This window comes from Equus caballus, chromosome 19 (genome assembly GCF_041296265.1).
Source record: "Equus caballus isolate H_3958 breed thoroughbred chromosome 19, TB-T2T, whole genome shotgun sequence".
Taxonomy (NCBI): Eukaryota; Metazoa; Chordata; class Mammalia; order Perissodactyla; family Equidae; genus Equus; species Equus caballus.
In genome coordinates, this window is record NC_091702.1 from 18,699,552 (window position 1) to 18,714,181 (window position 14,630).

At 38.9% G+C, this 14,630-nt stretch overlaps 1 long non-coding RNA gene across 1 annotated transcript; it reads right to left on the reverse strand.

Annotated features, from left to right (window-relative positions):
• Positions 1 to 10,362: 10,362 nt before the first annotated feature.
• Positions 10,363 to 14,114, reverse strand: LOC138918958 (uncharacterized). Its single transcript, XR_011428746.1, has 3 exons — positions 13,799 to 14,114; positions 11,971 to 12,106; positions 10,363 to 10,662 (listed from the first exon to the last, which is right to left on the reverse strand). It is a non-coding gene; the product is annotated as an uncharacterized lncRNA (long non-coding RNA).
• Positions 14,115 to 14,630: the final 516 nt, after the last annotated feature.

The following is a 14,630-nucleotide window of genomic DNA, read 5'->3' on the forward strand; positions in this document are numbered from 1 at the left end:
GCTTCATCTCCCATAATTCATCAAAAATTCTAGCACTTAGTCATAATCAAGTATTCACCATTCCTTGAACATACTCTAAACTTTCTTTGTTCAAGTTTTTCTTTCTTTCTGCAATACTTTACCCTTGAAGGCACTCCTGAGAAAATCTTTCTTCCTTTCAATGTTCACTTCAAATACTGTTTCCTCCAAACATCTTCCCTCATCTTCTCAATCAGATGTTTCCTCTGCAGTTCCACAGTACTTTTTTTCTTAATGTCGGTCTTATGATATGTTTTCTTAATAATGCCTGAAAGTTGATTTTTAAAAAACACTTTATACTTTGCTTCCAAAAGAGGGCTTCAATAATGAAATAAGTAAGAAAGTGGGGCACATTTCATTTTAGATGTTTATGCATGTATCCTTCTGCCTCTCTAAATCAGGGTAGAAAAACATTCTTTGTAAAGGATCAGAGAGGAAATATTTCAGGCTTTGTCAGCCAGATGGTCTCTGTCATAAGCACTCAACTCTGTCATTATAGTGCAAAAACAGCCATAGACCATATGTAAATGAATGAGTGTGACTGTGTCCCAATAAAACTTTATTTACAAAAATAGTTTGCTGACCCCTGCTCTAAATTTTAAGGTTGTGTGATCGATTGCTTTACTCGTCCTCCCTCGAAGAGGTGTATACTTCCCCCACTCCTGGAAACCAGATGTGCCAAGCAACGTGATTTGGCCAGTGAAATATAAGTGAACACCATATAGGTCACTTGTAGGTAGAAATTTTGAGAACCAGTTTGTGCTTTGTCACACTTTCTTTCCTTGTGATACACGAGCAGGCAAATTCCAGGTAGAGTCTGCTCCATCACATAGGTCCTGTGGTGAATGTGACATGGGGCAGAGCTACAGTCATCCTACGGAGTATGCACAGCAAGAGAGAGTGGACCTATGTCATCAACCTCTGAGATTCCATTGGATGCTGTGCCACAGCCTAGCCTTTCCCAACTAAGAGAGCTCCTTAAATTTAGGGACTGCAATTTAACCTATTCAATTATGTGTTTTCCGCCCAAAATAGCATGGTGGGCACACAAAATGTTGAGTAGATGGATGAATACCTATTATAGGGAACCATGAATGGGGTGGTAGAATTACCAGGTAGGATACAACCGCAATAGTTTAGGTGAAATGTATTAAAAACTTTAGGGCAACCAGTGTTGGAAATAGACACAAGTTATGAGGGCATGAGAAATTGGGAGTAATGACAGCCAAAAAATTGTTTTATTGCTTAAGCTAGTTTGAACTGAGTTGTCTGCTACCTGTAGGCAAAAACATTCTAACTGCAAGGAAAATCATGGGTTTCAAACATGGAAGATAAGAGGTCCTGGGTGCTGGATAGCTATAAGGAAGAATAGCTAGAGCTAGTGGTAAGCAAGGGTCTCAAGATATATATCACAGTATTCCTAAGAGACAGCCTGTGTTGGGTTGAAATCTGATGTTCTGATCTTAAGAGGTACAGGTTCTATGAGCAGTGTGCCCAGAGAGCATTGACTTAAGTTGGTGATGCCTACCTATGTCAGAGGGAAACTGATTGGAGGAAGGCCAATGAGCTGAATAACATTAAACCTAAGATTGGGTCTATCTACTCATTGCAGTGGTAGCAGCTCTAGTAGTTTTCAGTGGTGACATGTCCACCAACGATATTTCTATTATTTCAAATAAATCTGCTCACTCGACCTGTGTAATACTTCCCTGCATCTTCCCTAACACCCAGAGATCTGTGCCACTCTCTCCCACGGCCTAAACATACTGGCAGATACACTGTGTTGAGAAATATTCAGGGATTTTCTATCAACAATAGAGCTACACTTGTGGGAATTTTGTCCATAGACGCCAAAGATGGCTAACTTCTGGCCATATTCTATTTGACTCAACAGAACCACACCTAGCTTCCATTCTAAAACTTTTAGGTACATCCTTCCTTCTGAAATATTCAGTTCTTCTCCAATCCAGTGGAGGTAATAGGCATAAAAGGAATGTCCTAATGCCACTTAGCATCTCACATCTAATTTTGTGTCCCAATTTCATTCTTCCCCTGAATGGCATATGTGTGCAGGTTCATGATTATCTGGAGGGCTCAGTTCAAAACAGCGGCAGGGATTAATTTGTGTAGGTACTAGAACTTTCTGAGAGGGGGCACAATGCAAATAACTCCTTTGTTAGAAAATAATTTCAGTCACAGAAGATCATTCAGTGCGTGAAGAAACCTTACATATCAATTAGTCCAATTCCTCACTAGCATCCGGTGAACACTTGCATCAACTCTGCATCAGACAATAAAGGATTTTCCAGTTCACATTTGAACAAATAGAGGGATTGGAAACATTGAGAAAATTGTTTTTGATCCACCCTAATCTTTAAGATGTTCTTCTTTTTATTGAGCTGATATCTGCCTTTTGCAGCTTTCAACTAATTGTTTGAATCTCTCAAATAAGTATAGTTAATTCCATCTTTAGGGAATTTTTCTCAGTTTCCAGGATCTTGAAAGTACCATAATATTTTCTCTTACATTACAGTGGAAATGTAAACAGTTAAACTAGGATTCTATGGGGTAAGAGGATGGAGGAAGGGTCGAGAAAAGCTAACTAAAAAGAACCACAGCAAGAAAAGGAATTTTATTTTCTTCAAGTCCTATATACATCCAAAGAGGAAGGTTCCTAAAATGGATTCTGTCTACTGAAATTTTAAAATTAACTTAGCAGGCTTATTTTTCAATTCCTTTAGAAGTCATCTACTTTCAATTATTATCTCTTTCCAGAATAGAACAATTATAACTAATTGCTTGTCATTATGCTACCAAACTGTGTTAATGGATGCCCATCTTTTTAAAGGCTAATTTCAGTCATGAAACAAAATTGCTAATTAGTTTTAGAGCTTTGGAGCAGATGCACCAATATTTGAAGCATGCAGGTGTGTATTTGCTTATCTGCTTTCTTTTTCTCGTCAGAAGAAGTATCTGTGACTTCTGTTTGGAATTTCTAAAAGGTCACTCCAGAACTTCTTATACTACTTTATAAAAATTATTATGAAATCCACTGTTGCTAAAAATATTTTTTTCTCCAAACTCTCAGTGTCCTTGAACTGTAAATATTTTAAGATACTTTTCACTTTATAGTTTATATTCTAATTATTTTTGACAATGTCTAGAATACAAGTTCCTTCAAGGGCAGGATTCATCTTAATTCATCCTTAGATTCATCAAAAACTAAACTTTGTTCTCAATGAGTGCACAAGGGAAATTTGAGTACATCCTCCTTCAAGTTAGATCTCTAGCGCTGGAAAAAAAAACATTGAAAAAGTTCTATCTCATAAGTCTAAAGAAATCATGCTATAGGGCCAAAAAAACATTGCATGGAAACTAAAAGTCTCCCTGAGCCATGGACTTCTCCATGGGACAGAGGTTAGCCTTGTGCTTGCTCTGGGCGTCTTTTCTGCCCATCCCACTCTTTCCCTTGACCAAATTAGACCTGAAGGCAGCAGCTCTGCTCTCCCTCACCCGCCCTCCAAGGAGAGAGCGCTGAACTGCTTGGACCTTAATTGCTGACATTGCTGCTGCATGTTCTATGGGGGGAGCTTTCCAGGGGCCTTTGAAACCCCTTTTCCTAATTCTCTTCCCTCTGCACTTGGAAGGCGGTAAGGGTACCAACTTTCTCTCCTCTCCCCTCCTCTCCTCTCCCTCCGCTCTCTTCTCTCCTCTTGACATCCCTCCCTCTCTCTCTCCTTCTCTCCTCTCTTTCTTCTCTCCCTCTCACTCTTCTCTCCTCTTTTTTCTCAACTCTCTTCTTCATCTCTCTCTCTCTCACACACACACACTTTACACACTTTGCCTCTCCCACGCTCCCACTCAGCAGGAGACTTTGCCCAGGGAGGTATGTGTGTCAGGCGGTCTGGGCCCACTCAGTGCTAGACCAAAGGCTCAAACCCTCTCTTCTGCTTGCTCGTCTCCCTATTTTTCTGAGCTGGCCGGTGTAGCTTTTCGTTTTATAGGGGTTGTCATTTCTAAATGTCAAATTTGGTCTCAGTAGGACAGCACCCACTTGTATATCCAGCTGAGATGTAAGTTCTACTGAATCCGAACACATTTTACTAGATTTTGTCAATGGCTTTTGGGGCAGAGACCTAATTTCTAGTAAAATACTATTTTGTTTAACTAGTTGTTATTCTCTTCATTTATCTCCTGCCAGAAAATTGTAGGAGAAGTTTTTCTGGGGAAGGAGTTTGGTATTCCTAGGGCCAAAATACCATTTTAATAGCACACCAGTCTCATCCCACTCTCAATATTCGAGTATGTGTTTGCATACATAAATACAAATATGCTGATAGATTTCATATGAAACATTAAATTAAATTTGCCGTAAGTCAAAATCTACTATAAACAATTAAAACAATATCTTGATTAAGTTCTATAGGTTCCAATTATACGGATTCTCAATCTATTGCCAATATGGTCGGAGTTAGAGAAAAGATATTTCTTATGTATATTGAACAACACAGAAAGCTAATAGCATAGCAAACCTTTGTTGTGCAAATTAAGGATTAAAATAAGGAACTAATATAAATGCATATTTATTCTCACTCAGAGCTGTGAAATTCTAGCAAGTAGCTGAATATTGGTCTGTGTTATCCAGAAAAATTATGGCCTCTCTCTTTGGCTTTCTAAAATAAAAATAAAGACAAAGCAATTGATCACTGGGTGGAAGATCTAGGATGTCTTTCAAATGAATTTATATTAAGTATCCATAGGGTATATTGCCATCATTTTTTAGAAGTAAAACTCATTTTGATGAAAAATTGTGTTTTAAAAGGTTCATTTATTTCCCTTTCGCAAGCACACACCTGTTCAGTGACTAGGTATATTTTGCCTGCTTTTAAAACCATTATCTGTGTAAAACACATTTTTAAAAAGCTGTTTGTCTTTTTCCCTCAGTAAATTACCATGAACAAACATCGAAAATGGCCCACTGGTGAGAGGAAATAAATTTATAAAAAGCAAATGAATTTGATCGTGCATTGTCGTCCTAATCCTCTGAACTTTGGGGAAGGTTTATGTACATCCCTGCCCTTTCTCCTCCCACACTTAACTCTCCACAGCTCTTTCATCTACACCAAAGACCACGTGTCATCAAGCTCCGATTTAAGAGCTACGACAGCTGGCGAGTCACTAGATATGAATCCAGTACTTTATAATGTTTCTAGGGCAGTTCACATTTACTTTGCAGCCATAATATTCAAGACCCTGTGCTAGCATTTTTAGATCCTGTACTATCACACATGTAATTTCTCCCCCATCCCTTGTTAGAATATAATTCTAGCAGGAAATCAGGCTTAGGGATACGAGGCTCCTCATCCTGGCCCTCCAGTCTACAAAATGGGCTCCTAGGATTCCTTCTGCATGTGGGCCTTCCATATCCATCTGGGGGCAGACATCCTTCTTCCTTGAGTTTTGACTCCAGCGAAGAGGAAAGGAGGAAGGAGGAGGTAGGTGTGGTAGAAGCACAATCGGGCATAGACCAGGTGTGATGGTTAATTTCATGTGTGAACTTAACTGGGTCATAGTGCCCAGATACTCGGTCAAACATTATTCTAGATGTTTCTGTGAAGGCTTTTTTTTGGATGAGATTAACATTTAAGTCAGTGGACTTTGAGTAAAGCAGATTGCCCATCGGTAATGTGGGTGAGCCTCATTCGATCAGCTGAAGGCCTGAATGGAAGAAAAGACCACCCCAGCACTCTACCTCCCTCACTGCCCTCCCCCCCCCCCCCCACCACCAATCCACCTCCCAGAATTCTGCCAGCAGACCACGTTCAGACTGAAACTGCTACATTGGCTCCTCCCTGGGTCTCCAGTCTGCCAGCTTGCTCTGCAGAATTTGGATTTGCCAGTCTCCATAATTGCATGAGCTAATTCCTTAATAATAAATAAATAAATACACACCCACTTATTGGTTCTGTTTCTCTCGGGAACCCTGACTAATACACTAGGTAACCAGCCTAAGACACGCATCTCTTGTTTCTTTCCAATTCTCTCTGAACCCTCTACCCTCCAACCCAGGAAAGTGGTCATCACTGTTTTCACCCTGATTTCCACGTGGTTGGAAATGACTCTCTCACCATATCCTTAATCCTTCCTCTCCTGTGGTTCACTTCTTATACTCCATGCCTGCGTCCATCGGCATCTGACTTTTGGTACTTTAAGATTTTGTAATTCAGGAAAATCTTTTCTCTCTCAAGTGCCTAGTCCTTGCCATTGAGTGTCCAGTTTTCAAAACTTTTTTTTTTTTTTGCTATATACTTTTTGAAGTGTATCTTGAAAATCAAAGCTGAACAGACTTTTTTGTTCTTGGCTTTTATCTGTCCCACCCTAAAGCAATGCACGCTTCATCAATCTATGCCTAGAGAGCAAAGGCAAAGTGAACCATGAAAAGAAAATTTTAAATCCATCAGCTAATATTTGTAAATATTTTCACTCTGCAAGAAAGTGGCATAAAATGTGATCTCAGCCCTAGCTTCATGTTGGAATCACCTGGGGAGCTTTCCAAATAAAAACTGTCAATGCCCCAGCTCCAACCCCTGGAGATTCTGGTCTGGTCTGGGTGAGGTTCAGGTGTCACTATTTTTGCTAAGCTCCTTGGGTAATTCTAAAGTGCAACCAGAGTGGGAACTGCTGACGTAAGGCAAAGCCATGAGATTGGGCTCTAGTGCCTGGGTTTTGCCACAAACCAGCTGTGAGACCTGGGAGGGGTGCACTTCACTTCCCTGGGTTCAGTTTCCTCCTATGAAAAATGCTGAGTTGAGTTTCAAGGTCTTCAATGAACTTTCCAACACGAACATTCTGTAAATCTATCATTGCGAGAACGAAAAGGGTGACTTTGCTCACTGAGTGATTAGAGCATCAAAAAAGAGTTAGTGTAGTCACATAAAGAAGGTTTCTACTTTGCTTTGAAGCAACTAAAAGAACCCAGTGATCCTTTCAATACAATTGTCTTTCCCTATAGTAAACTGTTGGATTGTTTAGGCACCAACATCAATTTAGAAGCACTGCCATATGTGGCTCCACACCCTCAGTTGTTCAGCTAAGTTCAATGAGATAAGCCTCAAGTATTTTCTGTGTTGAAAGTACGTGTCTCTAAAAAAAGTAGAGAAATTGGCCGAGTCTCACTAGTAAAGCATTTTGCAAAGTGTGGACTGTGTACAAGGAATTTCAAGTGATGCATTAAATAACTCTGAATCACATGGGTAGAAGCTTTCTCCATTGTAATTGTTTTATTTTTCTTGGTTAGTCAGGAAGAAAAATCTCAGCTTAGTGCTGGGGTATCGTTACTACATCACTAATACTTGCTAATGTATTTTAAGAAAGAGGTGGTAAATTTCAGGCTTAAAGTGTCAAGCAGGCAACAATATTTAGCTACTATTTAATAGCAATATTTTATTTTCACTATATTTACAATACGTCATATATATGGCAGGTAGGATTTCTATTTAAATACATACAAAGCTTCCTTCTAAAATACTTCTATTTAAGTAAAGAAGAAGCTGTTAAGCAAAGATTCAGATGAAGTTATTGAGAAAACATTTATTTGGGAAAATGTGCATGAGAGTCAGACCTCAGTTGGACTGGCTGATCAAATAAAAATTACAAGCGCTTAAAAAGGGGGAAAAAAGGAAATTACCAAATCATACTGTTTGGGAGTGGAAATATTTTATTTTGCATTGGCTGAATCTACATGTAAAGACAGGGTCTATAACGTCTTTTTTGAATTGGGTGAACAATTGATCTTGATTGGCCATATCTTACTACCCTTTCCTATTAATTACATTAGTTGTAAATGAATTAAACACCCAATTAAAAGGCAAAGAATTTTTTTTAAAGGATCCAACTATATGTGTCTATACAAGACACACTTTAGATTCAAAGACACCAATGGGTGGAAAGTAGAAGCATAGAAAAAGACGCAATATGCAAGCTAGAAAGAACATACTACTACTCTCAGAAAAAGTAGACTTTAAGACGAAAACTGCCACTGGAGACAAGGAATGACATTTTATAGTGATAACAGAGTCAATTCACCAGGACCTGTATTAAGATTAAAGAAGTTTTTTGAGGAGTTACATATTCTGATACTGTCTATCTAGTTATATATACTGTTTATTTTCCAAACAAGTCTGTTATTTTCACTCCAATTGTTTGTAGTGAATGGGGGTCTGAGGTGAGGTTCTGGTACTTTGTCATAAGGTGTTTATTGGTATACCCACCAGCGTCTAGGCACAATCTCTGATTTGCATACAGCCCAGGAGGCTCATAGAAGACAACCTGAATCTAGTTTGCTCTGAGGGACAAGAAACACTAGCCTGGAGAAAGCCCCAGTGGGGTCACTGAAAGAATAATCCCCGTAAATGAGGAAAGAGCCTGGCATGATAGATGAGATTCAGCAACGTAGCCTGTGCCAGGGAAAACTGCAGCAGACTGGAAGTGTGGGTGCAGCGGCTGAGAGGTGGGAAATGTGTGGTGAGTCTACGAGAACTCTCTCAGTAGAGACCTGAACTCGGTCACTAGGAGACCTTCCCTGAAAGAAGAAAGTGAAGAGTAGAGTATTTTCTAACCACCTGGAAAGAAAGAAGCAAATTAGACCCCAAGACTGGGGGAGAGATGGCAGACAGAGTAGATTCCCCAGAGGTTAAGTAGAGATCAGGGCCATGGAGAGAGGCCTGGGTGAAGTCTGAGCCAGGCAACCTGGAGCCGTGTGCGTAAGCAACCAGCTCACAGCAGAGCAGATTCCTGAGCAGAGGAAAGGCAGATGCACTAGAAAGCATTCAAATTGAATTTGAAATGAGGTTCCTTGGGGAGCCCAAAAAAGAAATTTTAAAAGACTTTAAAATGTCAAGAAAAGTTTAGAAAATTATGCAAACTTCAAGTAAGGCCATTTCCTATTGAAAGCTACTGATTGACGCAGCAGCCTTAGGGGTAAACTGCAAAACAAACTCATGAGTAAAATTCAGAGTACTTGTAACGATGAAGCAATGGATTTATGGATCCTGTGCAAAACATTTCTTGTTACATTATTGAATGCAATCTTCATAACTTGTCCATGAGGTAATATTATTTCCATTATATGGTTCAAGAAACTGAGACTCAGAGAGATTAATGACTTCCTTGAGACCATTGAGCTACTAAGTGTTGTGGTTGGATCGATGCCAGGTCTTACGACCACCAAACCCATGGTCTTGCTACATCACCTCCAGTCTTCACAGCTTTCGGTGTGAATCTACCATCTACCGCGATCCCATTTATGGACATTCTCCAGGAGCCCAGAGTGTGTTTTCCTCAATCAGCATGGACTTCACAATAGGCCAAGAAGGCAACTGGTCACATGCTGCCCCTAAGGGAAGATTACTTTCACTAGTGGCCTAGACTTAAACTTCATCCTCCTCATCCACATAAACATAAAGCCCGGAAACTACTGGAGTGTCATCTTAATAGCAGAGTCTTTTAAACCTATGAAAGTCCAGTATCTGGAGAGACGCATTTCACATTAAGGTGATTATAAGAAGGCGAGAGAGATGAGTGCATGTGCGTAATGCTGACTCAAGATGAAAGGTAGGGGACAGACCTTGTTGTTCTCTCACGTACAGAACTGAACAAAAATTTAGTACAACTATTTGTTTCAAAATTTCTAAATATCAGTATTTCTGCTCTAATACAGATCATTAAGCTAGGATCTGGCATCATATGTCTGCACTAATCTTCAGGACAGATTGACTATTCCTTCTTTTTTTCAGGAGAGTAAGGATTAGAGAGAATCACATTTGTCAGAAGTGTAAACCTTCTGGTTTATAAGAGTTCATTAAATGAGTAAGTGAATCAGACTTTTTTTTCTTACTGCAGGTTTCAGGTTGGAGAACAAGAAAGGTAAAAATTGATCATTTAGGGCAATAGCTTGTACATAACTATAGTTCTTGATAGAACATCTTTCTCCACTAACATGCTATTTTAAAAGCTTTTGCGGCATTATATCAAGATATCTCAAAAGACTAAGTGCATCACTTTCAGGGATGGTCAAATGTTGTACTTGAATGTAAAGTTTGCTATTCCAGGAAGAGAAGAGAAGGGACACGTATTTTAGATTTTTAAATTATACTCATCTATAGCAGTATCATCAACATCCTCATCCACATCCTCATCACCATCATCATCATCATCAACATCATCATCAAAGATTATCTAGGAACATATGGCAGAGTGGAAGAAAATTGGATTTACTGACGAAGAAAGAACACCAAAGGAGAAAAGCTTCCAGCAAAGCAAAGTAATCAATATTAAACGACTCTTTATTTGTGCTATCTTTAATCTTTGGGAAATTAAACAAAGGGGAGCCAAGTAAGATAGAACGAGAAACCAAGGTGAATAGAACAACAGTAATTGCTTATGTGATAGATGTGTTTCCATATCCTAAAGCAGACGTGCCCCCTTCCTCATTTTCCCTGTCCAAAAACAAACCATTGAAATTTCATTGAGCTGACGTGCTTCGTCAAGATCATCGCTTACGTCACAGGAATTGTTCTTCCAATCTTCTGATGTTCATTTGCCCTTTGACCTCATCTTCCATTATAAAACATGTTGCATTCCTTCCTTGCATGTAAAAATTAAACATCATTAAAATTATCTCAGATATCAGACAAGTAAATAAGTCTGCATCTTGTTAAAGATCTTTAAAAAGTCAAGACCAAATTCATTTCTAACATGGCAAAAACATTGAGTTTTTTCTTAACTCAAGCAATCTTGACAGAACTTCCCCCTCCGTAGACATCTATGTCAGCAGGCATAGCTGTTTATGGTCACCTTCCTTAGCAACTTCTAAGGGAATAATCCTGAATTTAACCTATTTGCCTTTATGCAATTCACCATTTTTACTACTTACCTTGCTGTTTTGTTTAGTTGACTTTTTTTTCTTTGAGGCAAGACTTTAGGAACACTGGAAGCAGTAGTTTGACTTACGTTCTGGCACAAGCTCCTCAATCTGGGCAACTATTCCGGATTATTTTCCTATCGTTACAACCGTGCCATCAGAATTTATTCCCATGCTAAATTTAAACTCTGAACCACATTTGCTGGCAGAATAATTACCATCATGTTCGAATCGCATATGTGTAAAAGAATTGCCATGTTGGCGATATCTGTGCATTTGTCAACTTGGAGTGAAAAGTACTTTGCTAGTTTTATTTCTTCTGACTTAGTTTTCTATATCACTTGTCAGTTCCTGAATACGCCAAGCTGTGGCATTATTAGAAAGGACTTCAGCTACCTCTTTATGGCAAAGTCACCCAACCTTTCCAAGCAAAAATCTTTAATCATATCTTTCTCTTAAGCCTCGGCAATTGTACGTACTGCTACAGTGTAGGCAACCCAGAAAGAACCAAGGTTCATAAGTGAAACAGTGAACATGTACTCTTGTCAGCTTTTTATTTCAATATTTTTTCTTTCAAGGAATTCTTTTAGATTTAAATGCATTTCTTGACGATATGAATGCAAATCCCGCTTAAATTTTGATGATTTCATTACTTTGTTAGCCAGTAGATTTGACAATTCACACATGAAAGTTTTTGCACTTCTCCATCAATAGTGGCCACAAAACTGAACTCTGTACATAAGGCATCATATCTCTAATTAAAACTAGTTTGGGTTCTTTTGGTCTTCCTCTCTTATGCATCACTTATATTTTATTGCCATATTCAGAAAAAATGTCTTCTCTCATGATGAAAAACAAACACCTGGCAAGCTAGGTTCAGAAAAAGGCTGTTTTTAAAATGAGAATTAAATATAAATAATATAAATTTTACTTCTCAAACATAGCCCACAATGTAAAACTGTAAATTTAAAAATTCCGAATTAAAAAGTAAAATAAGTACAAATAACAATTTATAAATACTTAAGGCCTACCTGTTCTCAGATTTTTATATACTTTTGGGTTATAGTTGACAAACAATTTTAAAATATCACGTGACTAAGATGCAGCTGAACCACAGCAAATCATCACACAAGTGCGTGTTCAAGGGCATCTGAGCTGATCTAGAGCCTGTTAAACAAGATGAGTTTACAGTCAGGAGCTTGGACACTGTGGTATGCCAATTGCTATGTTAGTTTCTAAATACTTACTCTCATTTTCTATACTTTCTGTGCATTGTCTTGTTGCAAGCCAGTAACCAACAGTTTGCACACTGGCAGCAAATGCAGAACTCACTTTGACGGTTAATTGCACCATCATTTCAATTAGATGCTAATTGACTAATGCATTTGAAATGATGGTGTGGTATATAAATATATATACACATACAATGAGAGAGAGAGAGAGATTGAGAGAAAGATTTATTTTATGGAATTGCCTTATGTGATTATTATAAGGGCCGGCAAGTCCAAAATCTGCAAGGCAAGCCAGGAGGCTGGAGATTCAGGTAAGAGTTAATGTTACCTTGAATCCAAAGACCAGGAATGTAAGCAGAATTTCTATGTTGCATTCTGAGGGCTGAATTCTTTCCTCTGCAGGAAACTTCAGTCTTTGCTTGTAAGGCCTTCAATTGATTGGACGAGGCCCACCCACAATATCAAGGGTACTTTGCTTTATTTAAAGTCAACTGATTGTAGATGGTAATTACATCTGAAAAATACCTTTATAGCACATTCAGACTAGTGTTCAACCAAACAATCAGTCATCATAGCCTAGGCAAGTTGGCACATAAAATTATCCACCACACCAAGTCAGAGTGGCCTTGAAACAAGTATATGGAGGTATATTTACAATGCTCAAGCTGGGAAGATTTGGAGTAAGACTGTGTGTGATGGGATTCAGTCCTACTACTTACTAGGTGTGTGGCCTTGGGCAAGTTTCCTCTTCAATAACTGTCCCTTCTCATGAAGAATTTGTAATAATATTGTAATAATTTGTAATATTGTAATAATAATCATTATCGTTATTCTTTTACACCCAATCCAATGACTGCAATGAAGAAAATGCTGAGAATTTGTACTAAATTGGGACACAGCTGAATACATAGATGTTAAAACAAAAAAGTCTACATATAGCATCATCTTTCCCCATTATATTTAGTATTTTATGAATATTCTCAAAAAAATCTTGTTGATTGTCTTGTTGACAATCTTTCTCTTTCTGCTTGAGGAAGATTCACCCTGACCTAACGTCTGTGCCAGTCTTCCTCTATTTTGTGTGTGGGTCACTGCCACAGCATGGCTGCCAACAAATGGTGTAGTTCTGTGATGGAGAACTGAACCCAGGCCACTGAAGCAGAGCATGTTGAGCTTAACCACTAGGCCACGGGGCCAGCCTCAACATGATCTTTTTAAAAATTATTTCTCATTTGCACTTAATTAGCAAATTATTCATTTAAAACAATTTACTAGTGTTTTTCTTTAAAATACATTTACTTTTATGTTACAAATACCTGGTTTTCTATTGCGATTTAAACTTTGTATTATGACCTCTCATTATATATTTTCTCAGAAAACTTTGTCTGAATCAGATTTGTTTAGCCATTGTCATTATTCAAACCCTAAGGTTCTCTTTTATTTCAGAAAGTGTGTCCTGGCGTAATTTTCAGTCAGCCCTTGGCGAAACCCCTAACCTCACCTCAGAATTTTCCTTTAATAAAACTAAGAAAATCATTTATTACAAAATGGTGTTTTAAAATAGAAAATTTGACTGCTTCAGCGTCTCCTTTTCCCACCCTGCACGAGCGAGTGAGACCAACCTTACCTTTTTAAAGGCTTTTAAATGGAGATCTCACAAGACTCCTCCAGAGAGGAGAGGAGGAGGGGGAGCTGCCCTTGGGAGAAACGAGTCCTCTGGATTTTGAGCCCCCATTCCCTTGCTGCAACCCTGGCAGGTAGCAACGCTGCAAGAGGCATGACGCCACGGTGAACGTAGGGAGCTTGGATCCAAGACACCAAGGCTGGTAACTTGGCAGAGTCTCTGCCGTCAGAGCTTGGCAGGGATGGAGCAGAGCAGACTGCCTCCAAAGCGGCACCAAGTACAGCAGCCATCGCCTCAGCGGAAAGAAACCAGAGGCCCTTGCCAAGTTTTCTAGACCTCACCTCATTAGATTCCCAGGACCTTTACACAACCCTGGCAAAGGAGAGGGAGGCCCAGCGATGAATAATAATGACTTTCCTATCATTTCAGCCAGATATTGGCTCAGAGCAGAAATACAATTTAGAGAAACGAAAGAGCTACAGAATCTGCAAATTAATATCCACCACACATTCAAATTTCTATAGAACAACAGCCAGCAAACAAGTTTCACATTCAGGAGATTTACAAAAGCTTTGTAATGCTATTGGCTTTCTGACAAGCAATTTCAACACATTCAGCTCCTAGACAGATCTTCCTAGTATTCATTTAGTTATTCGCTTATTCACCAAAAGCTTATTTGATTTCTTCTATGTACTAGGAACTGTTCTAGGTGCTGTGGATATAGCTGGGAACCAAAGAGACAGTAGCTTCTGCAGCCTGTGGAACTTTCATTTTAGAAATTTAGGCAATAAGCAAGTAATCGTAACCTGTAGCATGTTAGAGAGTAATCAGTCCT